The following is a 21,410-nucleotide window of genomic DNA, read 5'->3' on the forward strand; positions in this document are numbered from 1 at the left end:
TCGAAGATGACACCAAGGTTCTTAACCTCACAGGAAGAAGCAGGTAGAAGTACCAGAGTGGGCGGCCAGAGAGAGGGGAAAGGAGGGAGCAGGTGTCCCAATGAAGAGGATCTCAGTCTTACTGGCATTAAGGCAGAGATCACTGGCGGCACACCATTCCTGAATTGCGGCCAGACAGTCTGGTATGAGAGAAGAAACAGAGGTGGCTGAGGGGAGCCTGAAAGAGAGAGGAGTGTCACCCGCATAACATTAAAAATTGGAGCAGAAAGTAGCGATGCGGTGGGCAAGAGGTGCCAAAAAGAGAGAGAGAGAGAGAGAGAGAAAAAGAGAGAGAGAGAGAGAGAGAACCCCAGTTGGACCCGAGAGGGTCGGTTGGTGAGATAGGAGGTCAACCAGGCCAGGGCCTGATCAGTAATATCAAGGTTGTCCCAGAGACGATTGAGCAGATTGACTGTGTCAAAAGCAAAGGACAGATCAAGGAGAATGAGGACAGAAGGGAGATTAGAGTCAAGATTGGAGAGCGAGTCTTGACAGGTGTTCAGGAGAACAGTTTCTGTGCTTCTGGCAGCTCTGAAGCCAGACTGGTGGTCATAGAGGCAACCAACAGATTCATCATGTAGGTTAAGCTGGGAGATAGCCAGCTTTTCCAAGAGTTTGGCCAGAGTGATGGAGATCGGGCGATGGTTAACCGGAGAGGAAGGATCGGCCGAGGGCTTCTTTAGAATGGGGTGCACAAGAGAAAGCTTAAGGGGGCAGGGGAAAGTACCAGTGGCAATGAAGTGATTGCAGAAATCGGCCAAGGCTGGAGGAAGGGTGTCGATGTGGTCCTTTATAGTTCTAGATGAGCAGGGGAGAACCTGCTTTGATTAGACTTTCATAGATCAGACATATCTAGAAACATCATCAGGGGTGAACAGGTGACAGGAGGAGGAGAGACTGCCTCAGACAGGCCAGGAGTGGTAGAGAAGGAGGAATAGGAGGAAGAGAGGGTGGGCATATCCCTCACATAGCACATCTTGCAGAGTTCGAGAGGTGTTATGACTGAATCATGCTACTGTTAGCAACAGTATCTGCAGGGAGTGAGCTGTGAGGACATGATGAAGATCTAGGCCAAGTTGATGGAGCCACATCTTGGAGATTCCCTCCCAAGGCAATGTATGAGAGAGTGGTTCAAAGTGGGTCTTCATCAGGAATGTGCATGGGGTGCTAGCCAATAGGGGGCCCTACCACCTAACAATGCCAATTGGTCTTTATTTCCCATAACTGGAGACAAGAAGTTAATAAATAAGGGATACAGATGATTTCCGGAGCCTGTAATATTCTGATCACCTGACTTGCTAACTGTTCACGAACCGGTGCAAGCAGGCACGTCACTGTCCTTGACTCACCTTCCTTCACAAGCATGAGAAAGGGGCTTCCTTTTAAATCACCTCATGTTGTGCCCCTCTAGCGGGTGGGTAGGCAAGGGGAACGTGGGTCTGTCATACTTCTGCACTCCACATCCGATAGTTAGGGGAAAGTATGTTCTTAAAGATTTGATTACAATTTACTGGAGTAGTTTTAATAATAATAGAATGAAAAGAAGATTAAAGGTATTTGTACCTTTTTCTTTTATTATTTCAAAGCATTGTAAGCTATTGATATAATGTTTTGAGAAATTAGCGTTTCTTTTTTTACTCAGTGCTTTTAGGAATCCTGTTTATTCATAGTAATGTAATGAAATGCTTCCTCTTTTCCCCCACTATTTTATCTATTGTCGTTGGTGCAACTGGGTGAATAGTTTTTTTAACCAATAATAAACCGAAATAATTGTTTTAAACGTCAGCATCCCATACCATCCTTTCCACCTCATGCTCTCAATACCCCTCCAGACCACCCACACGTTCATGTTTACACACATAACACCACCAAGATGGACAAGATGCTGTAGTCACCCACCAAAGTGCAGATCTGGTGTTCTGTTTCATTCAGCCCCTCCTCAATCCCATGCTCCCCAGGTGATCTGGAAGGAGAACAACCAATACTGCTTGTAGCTACCAATGTGCGTATTTATTCCACTTGTAGAACTCCAGTCCTCCACCCCCTATAGCAGTGTACTGTGATCCACCATAGAGGTCCAATAGGGAATTACCAATTGAGTTTAATAGGACGGCACAGAGGAAAGGATTAACATAACATACTATGTGTATTTGTAGAGTGTACCCAGCTCCCCCACACACACTAATGTATTTTGGTGTCCTAGACAGAAGGTAACAGATTTTCATTGTTACAAAACTCAGAGGCTCATTCTGTCAATCTTGGATGGATGAAGGGCTGGGTGGACCTGCAGAATTCAAACTAGTGACTATGAGATCACACAACCATAGATCCTACCAGAGAATGCACTAGTCCACTGAGCCACAGACCTGGATGCTAAACCTGGATCTGGACACCAGTTTCAGGAAGAGGCAGGTATGGAGACAAGACAGGAGAGAAGGAGACATGAAGGGTACAGGAATGCAGGGTGGGAGACCGGCTAGCTCAGAAGCATAGGACAACCTGTGCAGACAAAAACTACAGCAGTTATTTACCTTTTGGTGCCTGTGCTTCTTACGCTTTGCAGAGAAGGATGACACAATATTCTGTTTAGATCTAGAAATGGAAGACAATATGTTATTAAATACTACACATGCAAGACATCCTATAACGATATATAATCGAAACATCCAAAGAGGAGTTGCCATTCCCCTCTCCCCACCCAGGAATGCATCCTCCATCACACACACAAGAGACAGGATTAACTGGAGGTTTATGAAGAACTTTACACTTGGCCAAAGGAGGGGTGAATAGTCGCCGGTCTCTCACGCACAGCAAATGATTCCCCAATGATTCCTTAGAATATTGTAATGTATTTCACATTTTAAATGGCAGTATTTGAGGTCCCAGGGAGACAATAAGGAGCGCTCAGGACCCCTGTGAGTGACTGCAGATCGGGCAGACTAAAGATCGGACATGCGCACTGCTGAGACACTAATATACAGAGCATGCGCAGTAAAAGGATGCCGGGTCAGGCACGAGTAACACAAGCACACACAGCGCCTGCTCAGTAATTACCCTACGGCGCAGCGGTGATGAACAGTCGGGACACCGATCACCCGAACATGCGTAGAATCAGAATGATGAGCCCCGTACATTTTGGAAGGTAGTGCACATGCTCAGTGTTCCTGTGTAATGCGCAGGACAGGATGAGAACACAGTGGGGCAGGCATGCTCATGGGTAGCATACGCAAAAATAGAAATTACGAATCCCGAAGGGCAGGGCATGCTAGAAGGAAAGACATGCCCGGATTACTTACCGGTAATCTTCATTACTCCTCGTCGTGTTCTTCCTCGTCTCAGTACTTACCTTTGAGTATGTCCATGCTCACTGGAACTCTTTTTTACAAGCTAGCTCATTCTGGCCCCTCCCACCCCAGTTGGTATAACTTCCTGATAAATTCATGCGTGCAGGGAACCAGTAATCAAAATAATCATGTTGAAGTCTAAATAATGCACAGCGCTAAAGGTGTAGCTTCTTTATTCACTGGCTTGTAACTGCCAATTTAGCGGTAACTCCGCCCACACCACGTGATCGGCTGGCACCCGATCTAGATAGTGAAATGGGGCAAGCTAAACGGTTGTCCCCTTAGACATAAACATAGGACATTACACCTCCCACTTAATCCAAGGCAGTAAATCCAGACTTCCGCAATGGGCGGGTGGGAAGAGTAGTGCGTACTGGGATGAGTAAGAGTAGGACTAGGAGTGATAAAGAAAGTAATCCGGCTTTACTTCTGTGTCCCTCTTCCTTGTTCAGTACTTACCTTTGAGTCGCTCCAAAGCAAAACAGGAAGCATAGCTCTCAAACATTTATGTCGCAAAGGCGGGTGAAAACCCCCAATTTTATTTTTGGTGGGTGAGAGGCCCATTGAAATGAATGGGCGTGCAGGAGGCTTGGCGGGTGAGTTAGCTGTTTACAAGGCGGGTGACACCCGCCAAAAGCGTGTGAGTTGAGAGCTATGCAGGAAGGATGCCCATGCACACCACAAAAGACGCAAACAGCAAGGGTAATGCAAAAGCAACCCAACACCTATTTATTCAAGGAAGAAAAAACAGCAGGAAGACAAAGTCCTCTGCCCCCTCCTAATCCAGACACAGCTCCCAGAACCCCCACTCCAAAGGAAGTGCACCGGTGCCCCCTCAACGTTGAGCTGGTAATAAATGTCTGGTAAGGGCACCCCCGCAAATTAGCCCCAGGAGGCCCACCCCCCTTGTGTCCCGGCCCTGGCCCCGGTCCGCCGGGCAGATTCCAGAAGAATCATAGGCAAGGAGAATCAAGGACTTAATCCACAGGCTGATAGTAGTATTGGAAGCCCTGCAGCCACATTCCCCCACCCCAAAGGTAACCAAGATATGGGCAGAGAAATGAAAGGACTTGGTCCAGGAAAGACAGTGCAGAACGACCATCTTGACATCCAGGCAATGCAAAGCCTCCTCAGGAGAGGACGGATCAGGGAAAAAGGCAGGAAGGACAACCTCCTGACACCGATGGAACCAAGAGGAGACCTTAGATACAAAGGAAGGTTCACATTGCAGTAACAAAGGTAGTCTTGAGAGTCATCCACTTCAGCTCGACATCCTCCAGCAGTTCAAAGGGAGGCTTCTGTAACATAGCCAGGACGTTAAGGACAGGTCCCAAGGAGGATCCCTAACCGGGCCCAAAGAATGAGAGTTCGCCCACCCCCTTCAAGAGCCTCGAAACCAGAGCCTACCCTCCAGTTGGAGGAGACCAGGAAACACAAAAGGCCTGAATGGCCACCCACTGAGAACGGAGAGCAGAAACAGCCAACCCTTTTTCAGCACCCTCCTGGAGAAAAGGCAAAATGTCAGGAAACCCACAGACCAGAGCCTGAACACACCTCGGAGAACACCAGGACAGAAAATTGGTCCAATAACGGATGTAAGAATTAAGGGTAGAGGACCGATGTGCCCTCTGGACCATCCCAGCAACATCTGCAGAAAGGCCTAACGCTTGCAGACCCCTCCTCTCAGTTTCAAGACCCCCAATGGATGAGACAAAAGGGGGAACCGGCCACCCTCATGGGAGATGGCCAACTGGGCAAGATCCACATACTTGCCAACCCTACCGATTTAGGCAGTAGGATCCGCTTTTTAAGCAGTCCTACCGACTACCGATTTAGTGGCAACAAATACCGATTTTTGTAAAAAAAAAAAAACTTTTTTTTATGGGTTTTAAATATTTTATTAGCCAATATGTGGACATTGGGTCCGTGTGAGTCCAAGCTCTCCAACATTTTAATTCCCATATTACAAACCATTCACAACGCAATCTATTTTGCTCAATATTCCATCTCTGTACACACCCCAGATGACAGCTGAAAGCACCCAAATTATCATTTTGCCAAACCAATCAAAATGAAAAGCTAGAATTGGCGTGTTAAAAGTGGCATCCGTCTGGACACGTATGAACCAGATGCAACTTGTATGCTATGGTCCAAAGATACCAAAGCCAGCGGTTGCACCAGCTTGGATAGCACCAACAGTAATGTTTTAGACTGCTATATAGTATCTCAAGGTGACCCTTTTCCTAGCCGAGGTCCAAAAGACAGACAGGAGTAGGAATGACTTGTCAAAGAGTTAACATCTGCAGCTGCAGACAAGAGCAACATTTCAGCATGGTTTAACCGGCCAACACGGAGTCACCTTCAAACTAACCAGCAGAGCAGCACGCCCTTTCAAGTAGCATGTTCAATACACAGGGTAATGCACGAGTGTCTTTACAGTGCCACAGAACCAGAAAATAAATTAAAACAAACAGAAAACAGTACTGGTGGTTCCTCAAGAACTGCATCCTTAAAAGAAGTACTTACAGTGTATAAAAGTTCACTTGCTTAGGTATTTGAAATACAACTTTATTATGGTCTAAACGAAAAAAGGAACGGGAATGGCAGTAACAAACAGGGTTCACCACTGAAGTGATGTGACTGTAGCAGTCTTTAAATTAGATTTGAAACTTGAGGGCTAAAGTAATTGCAGTCCAAAACAGCTAAATACGCAGGTCCAAAATATGAAGGAATACATTTTACTGCCACATTCACTCCGAAGCCCATTCATCTCCTTCAGCATCCCAAAGATTAGGCACATGTTCTGCTCAGCTAGATAATAAAGTGGCAAACCCACTGCACCATCGACATCACAGGACAGTTGCCTATAAAACTAGACTTCTGACGCTGGGCTCCAGCCGCTCTCCCTCACAGATTGTCGTCTTCATCTGGCAGTGCAGTGGTTTGGGCAATCTGTAAATCTTGTTCATACTGTGCTGCCAATGATGGGTCCATAACAACTTCAGGGGGTGCGAGGGCAGGCATTGCTACAAACTCCACGTTGGGATCACCAATTAGCTTTCTTGCAAGCCACAGAAAGGGTTTTTCAAAGTTGTAGTTACTCTTGGCAGAAATATCGTAGTACTGGAGATTCTTCTTCCTGTGAAAGACTATGGATTTCGCCTTCACCATCCTGTCTTTAATATCCACTTTGTTGCCACTGAGCACAATGGGGATGTTTTCACAGACTTGTACGAGATCTCGATGCCAGTTGGGGACATTCTTATATGTGACTCTTGATGTGATGTCAAACATGATTATTTATTTTTTTGGCCTGGATTTAGCAGCCTGTTCAGCCATGGTTGCAGGGTGAGAAAGTACACAGAATCCGAGGAACGTTCTTCAGTGGGGATGTGCCCAAGCTGCTGCTTTTATAATGGTGTGTTCTTACTGGAAGCAGGTAGCAGACCAATGCGCCAGTGCAACCTCCCCAGACTGTCAGAGGTGCCCGTGAGAGCCGCTCCAGCACTTCAGGAGATCAACAGCCACATGGTTCACTGTACCTCAGCTCCCCGGTGCCAGTCATCTACACGCTGGGGCGAGCCGCTGAAGCAATGGTGAGCCACTCCTCCTAATGAGTTCTGGCAGGTGTGAACTTGTGCCAGGAGCCGGGGGAAACCACCTGCGTGAGTCTCGCCATTTCCACCCGCCTGCAAGTGCAATATGCTATTTCTTCAGCGTAGCTGCACAAGGCAGCGCCACTCTCTCCGGCACCTGCTACATACTTGCCAACCCTACCGATTTAGGTGGTAGGATACTGCTTTTTAAGCAGTCCTACCGCCTACCGATTTAGTGGCAACAAATGCAGATTTTTTTCAATATTTGTTTTCACAGAATGTTGGCATGAATGGATCCACGGAGGAGCCAATTGCCACTCTAGAAGACAACATAACCACCCCCACCAAGTCCAGTAAGGGACCACCAGGATAAACATCCCCTAACACATCTTGATCCTGCTGATTACCATCAGAACCAGAGAGATAGGTGGAAAGACACAAAGAAGTTCCGGATGCTAGGCCAAGGAAAGAGCATCCACCCCTCAGGCCCCTGTGGACGGAGTCCGGGAACAAAACCGGGGAAGCTGAGCATTGCAGGGGGAGGCAAAGAGGTACAACCAGGGATGACCGAAACTCTGACACACCTGCAGAAAAACCTCGGCCAAAGGGACAACTCTCCCAAGACCAGAAAACACCCAGCTGAGATGGTCTGCAGTCACATTATCCACTCCCGGATATGTAAAGCCCACAAGGAGACCATGTGTCCTGATGAACAAGGCCAGGTCTTCCTTGGAGCAAGATCCTGTGCCTCCCTGATTTTGTTATATAAGCCAGAGCAGCGGTATTGTCTGCCCGAACCAGAACATCCTGCTCCTGGACCGAAACCCGGAAGATCACCAAGTCCCGCTGAACAGCAGCCAACTCCTTCCAATTGGAGTACCTCCCCACATCCAGAAGAGACCATTGTGCCTGATGAGTCAATTCCAGTAGAATCCCCCCCCAGCCCAGGCCACTGGCGTCAGTGGTAAGAATGAGCGGCAAGGCAGGGGCCAAGGGCACATGCAAATCCACAGGAAGCCATGTGACCCCAGAGACACAAACGCTCCCTCGACGTAGCCCGAGGCCTGCGGAAGATATGCCTGAGAAGAGTCTGGAGCCGGTAAATGCTGGCCATCAGGAGCTGGATGAGGGACTGCATGGTTTCCATCTTGAAGCATCGAGACCGCACAAAGGTATTCAGGCTCCAAAGGTGGATGATGAGGCAAAAGGGGACCCCCCTCTGGCTTGGGCAGCATAGATAACCGGGAATAGAAGCCTGACCCCCGCCGGCTCGATGGAACCATGAAGGTGGCCGTTTCATGGAGAGTCCTGGAGAGCAGAGTGCAAGGCCAACTGGTGACGAACGTCCCTGGACAAAGGAGTCACACAGAGAAAGACTCCGGAGGAGGAGAAACAAAGTTCAGCTGGTACCCCAGGTGAACCCGTGCAACAGGCCCAGGAGTCAGAGGCCAATCGGTCCCAGATCTGAGAAAAGTGAGACAAACATTACAGTGCCCCCAACTGCGGAGAGGGCAGGAGCCCCCACATCTACTGAGGAGCCCAGCCGCCCCACTGCCTCATGTGCCGCACCATCCAGGAACCGTGTGACCATCTGCAGCGACCCGAGGAAAGCATCAGGGATTCGCCCCCTGCCCTGCCTGGGCCTCACCCTGCACCGTCCTGTGCAGATCACTGCTGCTATTGCCCATATTCCTCACCAGGACCGCACGTGCTGATATTTCACAAATTCAAAATGTCGTGCGCGATGCGGCCTGAAAACGAGGCTTACCATCGGTCTCGTTGCCAGGTAACGTGTGTTTGTTGCTATTTAAACAAACACTTCCGCCTGCAGGCGGAACAGCCGGCGACCCCCCAAGGCCACAATAAGGCCAAGCAACCCTGTTTGCCCCTGTTTGCACCGGGAGCATCTAAGAAATCCAGCCCCTCATCCAGACTAACTTCTAGCGTGGGCTCATATCACAACACCCAACTGCCCTACCCCACCGGGTCACGTATAATGTGCCTATTAGTCACCAAATGCTCTTCTATTATTACTAGCCAAGTATTAAACAACCCCTGCCTACCTGTAACTATTGCATCTGCCAATGCGCTACTGTTTACTTCATCTAGTCAAAACCAGAACTAGCCTACTTTATCCAATTGTATTAACTGCAACAGTGCCCATTTTGAATTCTGCTTTAGCAGGCCTACTATTTGATTTCTGCTACTTTGAACTGTGCTAACTGTGATTTAAGCCCACGTATTGCCTACTGTGTCTATTTTGAACTGTGCTAACTGTGATTCAAGCCCACTTATTGCCTACTGTATCTATTATGAACTGCCTAGTCTCTAGCCAACTTTGACTATACTCATGGACACAAACCGATTGTTCATGGCAATCCTTTTCTTACCCACTCTCACCGTCTCAGTAACTCTCTCCCTACTTCACCCTAACAACACCCCCCTCCCCTCAACCCCGCCTCCCCAATCACCCCCATCCCACCATCCTACATACTCCACAACTATGGGGTACGCCGATACTAAACAAATTAACCAGCAAACTGTGCCTTCAGCCGATTAGAATGGATCCGCCGATTTTCTGCTCCTCCCACACCCTGGAAGCACTGCCCAGTGAAGGACAAAAACCTAAGACTTGGCTCACGGTTCGTACCTCCCATATCGCTGACTAAAAAACAGCCCCCTCACCCTCGTCACAACCAAGCTCAAGCCAGTACCACACAAACTCTGGATAACGCCCATAAAACCCCCATCAACATAACTGAACCTCCCACGATCAAAAGTGCTCTCATCAATGCCCACTCATTGGCCATGCGCTTCACATTGCAGACCTCATCACTGCTAACAATCTGGATATCCTAACTATCCCCGAAACTTGGCTGCATCAGGCAGCAGGCCCAGCTCTATCCCTCGCTATTCCAGAAGGCTACTCAATTCTAAGGAACGACAGGGACTCAGGCAAAGGAGGAGGAGTAGCCTTTATCGCCAAAACAATCCCTTGGCCTCAGAATGACCACTACATCCAGCCTCCTGTCTGCCGAACTCCTGTCTGCTAAGCTCCAACTCACTGCCACACAAACTGTCCTTCTGCATCTCATCTATAGACCCCCAGGCCCCCTCTCCTCATTTGAGGAAGAGATATCCAACCTCCTGTCCACCAATACCAAAATAGGATCTCAAATCATCCTACTGGGAGACCTTCACATGGGCCTTGGGGATCCCAATGACGCCAATGCGCTCTCCAAGGAAAATACCATCTCCCAACTAGGGTTCCAGCTCAGGATCACAGCTCCAACTCACAACAAGGGCAGAACCCTGGACTAGCTAGCGGACCACAACTGCTCCACAACCATCCTTAAACATGAGCCAATTGCCTGGTCAGACCACCACGCCATCCACTTCGCCATCCAAGGTATGACTCAACCAAACATCCCTCCGGCTACTATCCCGCAAACCCTCACCAGGAATAACCGCAACATCACTTTACAAAGCCTTCGTCCACTAATCCACAACATCCTCACTCCCGCAAACTACGCCAACCTAGATGCTGATAAACTTGCTGACCTCTACAATAAAACACTCAGATCAGCAGTAGGTATCATCGCCCCTATCAAACTCACAAAAGCTAAACCAGCAGCCCACTTGAACAAATGGTTCACCCCGGAGCTTAAAACCCTCCAGAACACCAAACGGGCGGCAGAAGCCACTTGGAGAAAAACTCCTAATCAGGCCAACAACACACTACTCACGATACCTGCCACCACCTACAAAACCTCTATCCTCAAAGCCAAAAAAGACCCTATGACAACAGAATTGAAAGCGCCAAATCTAAAACAAAAGAGCTCTTCACCATCCTTAGGGAACTTGAGTCCCCTTCCACACCTTCTGAAACATGCGTGAAAGATGCAGACTGGTGTGAGAGGATTCAAAAAGCCTTGGCAGACAAAATCGCCAGGCTTCAATCCAGAATCGAGCAGAAAAAGCTCAGCCTAGCCAAAAAAAACAACCCTCCACCCCTACCCACTTCTGAAATTCCCACATGCCCCCTTCTCCTTTACCCCAGTATCAACAAAAGAAGTGGAAAGCATCATCAAAGGCCTCAAGCCCTCCAGATGCCAAGGGGACTCCTGCCCAGCTCCCATCATCCAGGAAGGTGCCAACAATCTGGTCCCTTTCACAACAGCCCTTATTAACGCCTCCTTCAAATGAAGCTCAGTCCCTAGCAGCCTAAAGAAGGCTTGGGTCATGCCACTTCTAAAAAACAACCTAGACCCTAATAACCCAACCAACTACAGGCCAATTACCACTGTACCCTACATCCTAAAGATCTTAGACGGAGTGGCCTATTTACAAATCCAGAAGCACCTGGAAGAGAACAACCTCCTGGGCCTTAGACAATATGGCTTCAGACCAAGGCACGGAACAGAGACAACCCTCCTGGACTTAAAAATCCAGATGGACGAGGCAAAGGATAAGGGCAAATTAGCCATTGTCCTGCTGCTTGACCTCTCAGCAGCCTTTGAACTCGTCGACCATCAGATCCTCACGGAACATCTGACGACTTCAGCTGCTTTCTCTAACCAGGCGACTGCCTGGGTTCAATCCTTCCTAGCCGACCGACCCACCTGGGTCTTCTCTCTGGGGGCATCAGCCCACCCCATCCCCATCCTCTGTGGCGTCCCACGAGGGTTGTGCGTCTCGCCGACCCTATACAATATCTTCACCAAGCTATTGTTCGACCGCCTTGACAACCTCGGTGTCAGATACACCAACTATGCTGACGAAACCCAGGTTCCCATCACCCTATCAGGCTGCTATGAAGAGGATTCCATGCGGATCAACAACCTATACCTGGAGATCCAAGCCTGGATGGCAGAACATGGCTTATGCCTCAATGACGAGAAAACCGAGCTCCTTCTTGTCGGCTCCCAACCTCGGCTAAACAAACTGGACCCCCGTTACGCATCTATCAACATAGACGGTAACCTAATCACTGTGGCCAAAGAAATGAAACCTCTAGGAGTCTATCTAGATTCCACACTATCGCTCAAAAAACAGGTGAATGCCACAGCCTCCTCCACAGCCTATACAAATAAGCTCATCAGTGCCTGCAAACCCTTCCTCTCGCCCTCCAGTTGCATTACTTTAGCCAGAGCACTAGTGCTCTCAAAAATGGACTACTGCAATACTCTCTTTCTTGGATCCCCTGAACGCAATTTGAATAAACTTCAGGTGCTACAGAATAATGCACTCAGAGCCGCTCTCAGCATCCCACGACACGTACACATCTCAAGCTTCAGACAAAATGCCCATTGGCTCCCTGTACGAGATAGAATCACCCTAAGATCCCTCGTCATCATCCACAAAAGCCTCTCCAATGACGCCCCCAAATACCTTGCAGACAAGTTCACCAAACACACTTCCTCCAGACCAACTAGAACGGTGTACTCTCACTGTCTCTCCATCCCCAAATTCTCCCTAAAAAAAGCAGGCGGATCCAGCTTCCCTGTCCTGGCCGCTAAACAATGGAACGCTATACCGCTGAACCTCAAAGTAGAACCTTCCTTCTGGACCTTCAGAGCAGAACCCTCCTGCTGGACCTTCAGAGCAAAAACAAAGTCCTGGCTTGCCAACAAGAATTCCACCGCTATCTGACACTCTAGCGTTCTCTCCCAACCACCATGTAACCCGTTCAAATGCACTTACTGTTATCATCTTGTATGTATGTATATACTCTGCTGTAACCTCATCTATGTCTCCGGTGCCCAGTTACCCCAGGGGCACGCGGTATAAATAAAGAAACTAAACGCCCATCCCCCCACCAGACAAGGTTGGGCATCAGGACTTCTGAGGTTTGGTGGGGGGGACATGGGATGACAGAAAGGACCCCGGAAACCCTGCCTCTTGCGGTCTGTCTGGGGACAAGGGACATAAGACTTGCAAGGTGGTCGGAAAGCACAAGAAGAGGCAGGAGCCACCTTCTTCCTCAATTTGTCTGCATGTTTATCTGCCTTAAAGACCCGGTGAACCTTCGACTCCAGCGTATCGCCAAACACATTTCGACCCTCAAAGGGAAACTTCAAGTCAGCAGGCTTCTGGGACCCCTCTGTTAGGCAGAATCCTGTGCAGTGCCCTTAGCGACCACTACACACAATTAAGACTACAGGTGGCAATACAAGTTTTACCTTTGGTACAAGCCTGTACCACTATGTTAGAGTGGTAGCAGTAGCGGAGCAGCCAGGCTTATCTCAAGAGTATATGAGCAGTAGCAGAGATTACACAAAGGGACCACAATTACTGTGACTCAAGCAAACACTGACTAAAAAATATTAGTACCTTTATTTTTACACCATTTGTTATCAACACGACACTTCTATAAATTCAAAAACCACACGTAAAATATACTAGAACTAACCAATTCACTTTGTACAGTATTATTCGAGGTAAGTACCCTGTGTTTGAATGGACCGGTGTTACGAAACAGAACACGTTACCGTGAATACAATTGCGATCACTTTGACAGTTCGGTCTACTAGATAAACGCGTATCTGCGGTAAGAAATGCTACCGGGGTAAAAAACACACTTAGCACCCGAAGTACCCAGAGAGAGTTGGGGCAAATATCACAGGCAATATGTTGGTTAGGCAGACAGAATCGATGAACACACATAGACAGGAATTCAAGAATCAAAAGGCTGGAGCCAAAGTCAAGTGACACCGGGTGCCTGTTGTCGAGGATCACACAGTCGGACAGTTCGCGATTCAACGTTGCCAAGAGTACTTTGATATTGTCAATGTTCGGAAGCAAAAGTTATAAGAAGGAGGGAAAAGTAAGGACAAGCCTTAAAGTAGAGAAATTGGGATTTCACCCAAAATTCCTCGAACAGGACACAGTACCTTTCTCAAAGAACGAAGCTGGTGCCACAGCAGTTGTTCCTGTTGGTTTCCTGCAGACCCACGCTTTCCTGCAGCTTCAGCACGAAGAAGGACGATGAGGGGGTCCGCACCACACAGGGATGAGGCCAGCAGCAGCGGCAATGAATAAAAGTTGCGCTCCTTAAAAACAGGAGAGGGACTTCAGGTGGCTATCCGTACCACTACAGCAGTGTGCAGCGATTTCGACCACGAAGGCGACCTCTGCCTGAAGAAGGTGAGCTGGTAGAAGATGACTCTGGACTGGATCTCCTCTCAGTCGTTGAAGGGTAGATAGCTCAGGACTGCAGCAGGGCTTCACCGGTACGTGGTAGTTGCAGCAGTCGACCTCTCCTTCACTTCTCATCGGTTCCTTGTAGTTCCAGTGACGACTCTCTGACTTCCAGCCCAAGAGACCTACCTTTTATGCGAAAAACCCATTCACACAGCCTGGCTGTCAATCACCCAGCAGGGAGGTTGTCCAGTCCGGACAACCACCCTGGTCAATCATGACAAAGTGCGACTTGAATTTCCTAGGATACCCTGTGCAGGGGGTGACTACACCCCTCCCTCACATTCAGCCCACCTAGACACCCAGGTGCCTTGAGGAGGGGTTCTAGGTAGAAGCCCGCCAAAAGACAGTGAACAAAGAAGGCAAACCTAGTTTGCCGCGCAAAGTAAAACACAAGAAGGAGTTTAACAAAAAGAAATGGCGAATAAACTGCACCAGAGCCAAACGAAAAAGGATTTGGTCAAGCGGGTTTAAGTTTGAGGCTAACACAATAGCCTACAATATTACCACGATTATATAAGATAACCACGGTACACATTTAGGGTAGATACCACTGCCACCAGCCATGTCTAAATTTTAAAAGAGCGAAACAATGCTCTAGGAGGTACAGATAAAAAGAGTTAAGAGTTCACCCTTCCAGCACTCCATGTAGGATGGTGTGTACTGGATCTGTGGTTAAATTCGACTAAGTAAAGTTAATGGAAACTTTACCATTTTCTGGGGGACAGTAGTCACCTCAGAAATGGAGTCGGTGGGAAGTCTGCACGACAACCCTGTGCCACTGCACAGAAGGTGCTGTGTGACACACACAAAGAAGGGGGCTACTAAGTGGTGTACTCCAAAGCCCACAATCACAAAAACAGGTAAAACACATAGCAAAATACAAGTAAGAGTGGTGAAAAGCTCACACTCTTACCAAGTGGAAAAGAAACAGCTCCAGAGATCCAGCAAAGCTGCTGGGGGACTCACTAGGTCAGGTAAATTAGCTATGAAATGAGAATTCTCCCTAACACCCTCCGCCTTCCAGTCCGAAGACACAAATGCTGTGTGCCAGAGATGGTAACGCCCATAGCCATAGCAGTACCCCAAACACCATCATAAAACAGGTCCAAAATGAAGTCGGACCGACTCTGCAAGTCCAAAAGGAGCTGGGAACAGTCAGTGCCATCATCCAGAGCATGACACAGCCACTGAAACTGAGCCAACACAGTGTCCGCAGCATAGGAGCCATAGTTGTTGTAGCGCAAAGCCAGATGGGACCTTACGTAGGATGTTTTGAGCACAGAATCCACTTTCTGGGCCACCGGGTCCCTGACAGCCACTTCATCAGCCGAAATGGAGGAACGGTCCACCAGACTGGCCATAATGTCATCCACCTCTAAAGTGGCAGGCAGCCGGGCCTCCTCACCCCTGACAGGGTACAATTTTGCCATAAACCGGGTGTCATGCGGCCAATCAGCTGGCACTTGTCTGACAAGGTTTCTTTATCACAGCACTTCCGTTTCCTTCCCCGATCCAAGATGGCGTCCGGATGCCTCAGACACGCTTTTATGTCATAACGCGTGCGTGCTGTGACTGCCCGTCATCCAGAAATAAAACAGTATCAGACAGTAATAGCCGCGCTTTGCAATTGCCCTACATTGCTGTACACTGTGTTGAGCTCTTATCCTCCATGCTTCTTCCTTTCCTTGTACTCATTTTGTCCTGGTTTCCTGGTGCCTCGCATTTACTCCTGGTTGCGCTTGGATCCTCCTGCGGCCCGGCCGCCACTCTTTCTCCTTTGTTCCCGGACTCCCTACTGTTTTCCCTTTCACTTCCCTCCTCCCGCGGCCTCTACCGCTTGCTTTTGCAGCTTCCTTCCAGTTCCTGGTTGCTGGTCCTCTTGCTCTGCGCTTCAGAGCATCGTAGGACCTATTCTGTCACCGCTATTGGAAATTCATTCTTCCCTCCTCATACTTGCGCAGCAGATTCCTTCTGCTATTTCTGTTACTTGGCCTTCTTTCACATCCTCGAAGACTCTTCCTGGGATTGTGCCACTTGGATTCTCTACTCTGTAAATTGGTTTCCCACGCCCGTTCTGTTTTTTTTTCCCTGGGACCTGGCTCTCAGGGCAGCCACAGTGCTTACCTGTATTCTACAAACTGGGTTGCACAGTGGATACCTGGAAGAACAGGCCTTACCTCTTCACACAAAAGGATTCCAGAAGCAAATAGGTAAGGACTGATCCTGACAACACCCAAAGAAAAAGAAAGAGAAGAGAAGAAGAAGACCATGGAGCAGGTACAAGAGCTCATGGCCGCCGTCTAGGGTCTTTTCATGGAGGTACAGAATCTAAAGATGAAAAATGCTGTGTTACGTCAGGTCCTGACACAAGGCAACCCTGCTGTGGGTCAATCTTAGTATTGTGGTCCGACCATAGTACAATGGAGAACCCAAGAAATATAGGGAGTTTATGAGTTTGTGGACGTCTGCACTGTTGCTTTTACCTTCAGGCAGTCAGCCTTTCCCTCTGACCGCTCTCGTGTGGGTTTTGTGATCACCCATTCGGACGGTAGTGCCTTGTCCTGGGCTACGCCTCTCGTGGTTTCTGGTAACCCACTCCTGGACTACTATAAAGGCTTTATTGAAGCCTTTTCAGGTGTTTTTGATCGCCCAGAACTCACCTACACCAAACAGGATTCCTTGTTAGACTTTACTCAAGGCACATTGGATGTCTTAACATATGTTACCCGCTTTAAACAACTTGCTCAGCAACTGGCCTGGCCGGAAGAGGCATGTGTGACCCTATTCAGGAGAGATCTCTCCGATGAACTAAAGGATGAGCTTGCTTGGATACCGTGCCCTGCTTCGTTTGAGGAACTTGTGAAACTTGTTCTCCAGTTTGACTATCGTTTTCAGGAACGCAAGTTGGAGAGACCGTGGTCCAGGAGCTTGCCCCCTCGTGTTCTTCCGGTAACGTCTCCCCCGACATCTAAGGCCAAGGAAGAGCCCATCCAAATAGGGTTAATACGAGGACCCCTAACCAATGAAGAAAGACAAAGGAGGAGAGAAAAACACCTATGCATGTATTGAACATTTGGTCAGAGTATGCCCATTGGCTCCTCCTCGCAGGTCAGGAAACGACAGCTCCCGCTCATAGTTGGGTCCTACGTTCGGGAGGCTTTACCAAGTCCGAGGAGTGTAACCTCTGAACAGACTCCTGAAACAGAACTTTTGATCCTGCGAATCAGCTTGTCCTTACCCGGGAAAGGCGTAATTTCCACCTTGGCCATGGTGGACTCGAGAGCCACAGGTCCTTTTATGGAGCAGGATTGGGCTAATTTGAAACCCCTCCAAAACGGAAATCATGATATGTGGCAACTCAGAACGTCTTCCGCACCCGCTACCCTGGCCATCCACCATGGGCAACTCACTGACCCCCTCCAACTCAGTGAAAAATCTTGGATGCACCCTTGACTCTGATCTAACACTCTCTCTAACAACGTCTCAAAGTCCTGCCACTACCACCATAAAACCCTTAGGCGCATCTTTCCATATCTCTCCTTTCCCAACAGACTCTCCGCAGTCCAATAAATCGTTATATCAAGACTGGACTACGCAAACCCCCTATACCTTGGAGCCCACGCGTACCAACTGAATAAACTCCAAAGGGCACAAAATGCGGCTGCCAAATTGCTACTTGCGCTCGGCCCAAGAGACCACATCTCCCCAGCCCTTAACACGCTGCACTGGCTCCCAGTAGCCCGAAGGGTGACCTTCAAAACCTTATGCATCTCCCATCGAGCACTGCATAAAACCCAGCCTCAATATCTTCAAGACAAGCTAAAACCCTATCACCCCCCTCGCACCCTGAGATCAAGCTCAGCCGGCCTCCTAGTCATACCAAAGACAAACTCAGTCTGGTTAGGTGGATCATCATTCTCAGCCTTGGCGCCCTCGTTATGGAACTCACTCCCACCCCACATCGGCCTAACCGAGGATTTAAGGTCTTTCCGCAAACTGCTGAAAACCTGGCTCTTCCCCTAAAAACCAACCTGTACCAAATAACCCAAAAAGACTAACAGCAACCCAATGATACCAATCCAACAAACTACCTGATGCAAGAAATTGACAGCCAATAATCGGTTCTAGGTCATTTGGTGGAAAATAAATGGTCGACAGGACAAATGGTTGACACCAAAAGGTCGACAGGTCAAATAGGTCGAATTTTTTTTCTGTTGGTTTTTTCACATTTTTTTTTTTGGGGGAGGGCCTTTTTTCGGCTAAAAACCCTTTTTTCCCCCTAAACGAAAACCTAAAAAACATATATATAAATTTAAAAAAAATTCCACCATTACACCTGTCGACCAAATTGTGTCGACCATTTGTTCTGTCGACCATTTGTATGTCGACCATTTGACTGGATACCCCAATAATCCCCAATATAATCTATAAGGACAACCAGATTTAACAAATAAAGTAGATCAAAGCAGTGAAATGGTTAATAAGAGTAAACCTCACGGAATCAGTAACGAGATTTAAACTCCTGAAATAGACAGAATGCATGACGAGTGAACAAAGTGAATGGCGTGGGTGAAATAATTAGAATAAATGAAGCAGGTGAAGCAGATGCACTGAGTGGATGAATGCATGAATGGAAGAACAGATAACTATATAGTTCGAAAAGAATGTGGAAATTGAATGAAAATGTAGATCGGATGAGTGTATAGAATGGATAAACATATTTAGCGGATGAGTGTGTTGAGCGGACGAGCGTCTAGCATGGATGAGTGCGTAAACACAGTGAAGCGAGTAGAACGCAGAAATACGTAAGCCTGATGAATGTGCAGAACGGATTAGTGTAAACCGGATGAGTGTGTAGAACAAATGAGTATGTGGAGCGGATGAGTATGTAGAGCGCACATTTGTGGATAGCGGATGAATATGGAAAAGCAGAGAGTGTGTAGATAGCCGGAGCAGATGAATGTATAGAACGGTTGGGTCTATAGAGCTCATGAGTGTATGGAGCGAAATGAGGATATAGAGCGAAATAAGTGGATAGAGCAGAATGAGTGTATAAGGCGGAAGAGTGTATATGATGGATGTGTGTATAGGAATGATAAGTGTATGTGTCGGATGTGTGTATGGGGCGGATGTGTGTATGGAGTGGATGATGTATTGAGCGGATGGTGTATGGAGCGGATGGTGTATGGAGCGGAGGGTGTATGGAGCGGAGGGTGTATGGAGCAGAGGGTGTATGGAGCGGAGGTTGTATGGTGCGGATGGGTGTATGGAGCGGATGGTGTGTGGAGCGGAGGGTGTACAGAGCGGATCGGTGTATGGAGCGGATGGGTGTATGGAGCGGATGGGTGTACAGAGCGGATCGGTGTATGGAGCGGATGGGTGTATGGAGTGGATGGGTGTATGGAGCGGATGGGTGTATTGAGCATATGGGTGTATGGAGCGGATGGGTGTATAGAGCGAAATAAGTGGATAGAGCAGAATGAGTGTATAAGGCGGAAGAGTGTATATGATGGATGTGTGTATAGGAATGATGAGTGTATGTGTCGGATGTGTGTATGGGGCGGATGTGTGTATGGAGCGGATGGGTGTATGGAGCGGATGATGTATCGAGCGGATGGTGTATGGAGCGGATGGTGTATGGAGCGGATGGTGTATGGAGCGGATGGAGTATGGAGCGGAGGGTGTATGGAGCGGAGGGTGTATGGAGCGGAGGGTGTATGGAGCGGAGGTTGTATGGTGTGGATGGGTGTATGTAGCGGATGTTGTATGGAGCGGAGGGTGTACGGAGCGGATCGGTGTATGGAGCGGATCGGTGTATGGAGCGGATTGGTGTACAGAGCGGATCGGTGTATGGAGCGGATGGATGTATGGAGCGGATGGGTGTATCGAGTGGATGGGTGTATGGAGCAGATGGGTGTATGGAGCGGATGGGTGTATGGAGCGGATGGGTGTATGGAGCGGATGGGTGTATGGAGCGCATGCGTATATGCAGCGCATGGGTGTATGGAGTGACTGGATGTATGGACCAGATGAGTATATAGAGAAGATGACCGTGCAGAGCAGATGAAGGTATAGAACAGATGAGTGTATGAGATGAATATACAGAACAGGATATTGCTGCTGGATGCGTGAAAAACACAAATACTTAAAGCAGATGAGTGCAGAGAGGGAATGAGTGCATGGAGCAGACGAGTGCGTGAAGCGGATGAGCGTGCAGAGGAGATGAGTGTGCAGAGGGAATGAGTGTGCAGAGGGAATGAGTGTGCAGAGGGAAAGAGTGTGCAGAGGGAATGAGTGTGCAGAGGGAATGAGTGTGCAGGGGGGATGAGTATGCAAAGGGGATGAGTGTTGCAAAATCTGTGCTCGTAGGTCACTATGTGTACTTTCCGGAGGGATTTCTAAAGTGACATATTTGTGAATGAACTGCAAAACTGTTTCATCACTCTCCTCGCCAAATTTATCAGCATTTTTAATCCACAAAAGCATGTGAATGTGTGGTGTTCCTCTGGCTTGATATTCTTTTCTCCAAAATAAGTGTTCTTCTTCTCCGAGGGAGGAAGTCTTTTATTGCAAATGAAGTGCCGCATCGCAAGGAAGCAATGATAAAAGTAGCGTGAAACATTTACTGGATCGAGAGAGCACAGCTCTCCTGGTGTTTTCATGTCTATACCTGTTTTGTGTTTGCTATGCGTAGTCTTCCCATGCATACTCAGCACAACTTAAAGTGACAAACCATGTGGGTGGGCCAAAGTTGTGTAGAATACACTGTACATCTGCGTGCCGTCTGAACCAGTACTCTTTCGTACCAGGCATGTTTGCCAAGATATTTGTAACACTAGTTTGGAATACTTTGTCCTTTTCTTGCACCTTTTGAAGTAGTTGTATAGCAGACATGTTTTGGAAATGGGGACCCGTTTTAATGTGTGGGCAACTCCATAACATAGGAATTGCTGCTAATTTTTTGAATAGGCATGGGCGAACATTGCACATTCGTGTGCAAGGCCATTTGTAGGTGAGGTATGTTGGTTTGGTGGATTGGCGAGTGCCATCTAAGTTTGATGGGGATATTTCTGAAAGAGGTGTTTCCTCTTCTATTATGGCATTGGCTATCTGTTCATACCCTGGTCCACTCTGATGTAAGGCAATTTGGTTAGTTAGTTGTTGTTTGTAGGATTCTTCAATGAAGTATGGCTCTGTGTTGGTGGTGTGACTCCACTCACCTGTACAT

General features: G+C 48.2%; 1 protein-coding gene and 1 pseudogene across 1 annotated transcript in view; both read right to left on the reverse strand.

Annotated features, from left to right (window-relative positions):
* LOC138498535 (zinc finger protein 268-like) overlaps positions 1–2,973 on the reverse strand; it is a 78,079-nt gene extending 75,106 nt beyond the window's left edge. Inside the window, exons 1-2 of the mRNA XM_069622316.1 lie at positions 2,805–2,973; positions 2,571–2,631 (exon numbers count right to left, since the gene is read on the reverse strand). The gene's annotated coding sequence lies outside the window, so the exon portion shown is untranslated. The remainder of the gene's footprint in view (positions 1–2,570; positions 2,632–2,804) is intronic.
* Positions 2,974–5,884: 2,911 nt separating this feature from the next.
* Positions 5,885–6,677, reverse strand: LOC138498541 (GTP-binding nuclear protein Ran pseudogene; annotated as a pseudogene).
* Positions 6,678–21,410: the final 14,733 nt, after the last annotated feature.

Source organism: Ambystoma mexicanum, chromosome 5q (genome assembly GCF_040938575.1).
Source record: "Ambystoma mexicanum isolate Mex_15411 chromosome 5q, UKY_AmexF1_1, whole genome shotgun sequence".
NCBI lineage: Eukaryota > Metazoa > Chordata > Amphibia > Caudata > Ambystomatidae > Ambystoma > Ambystoma mexicanum.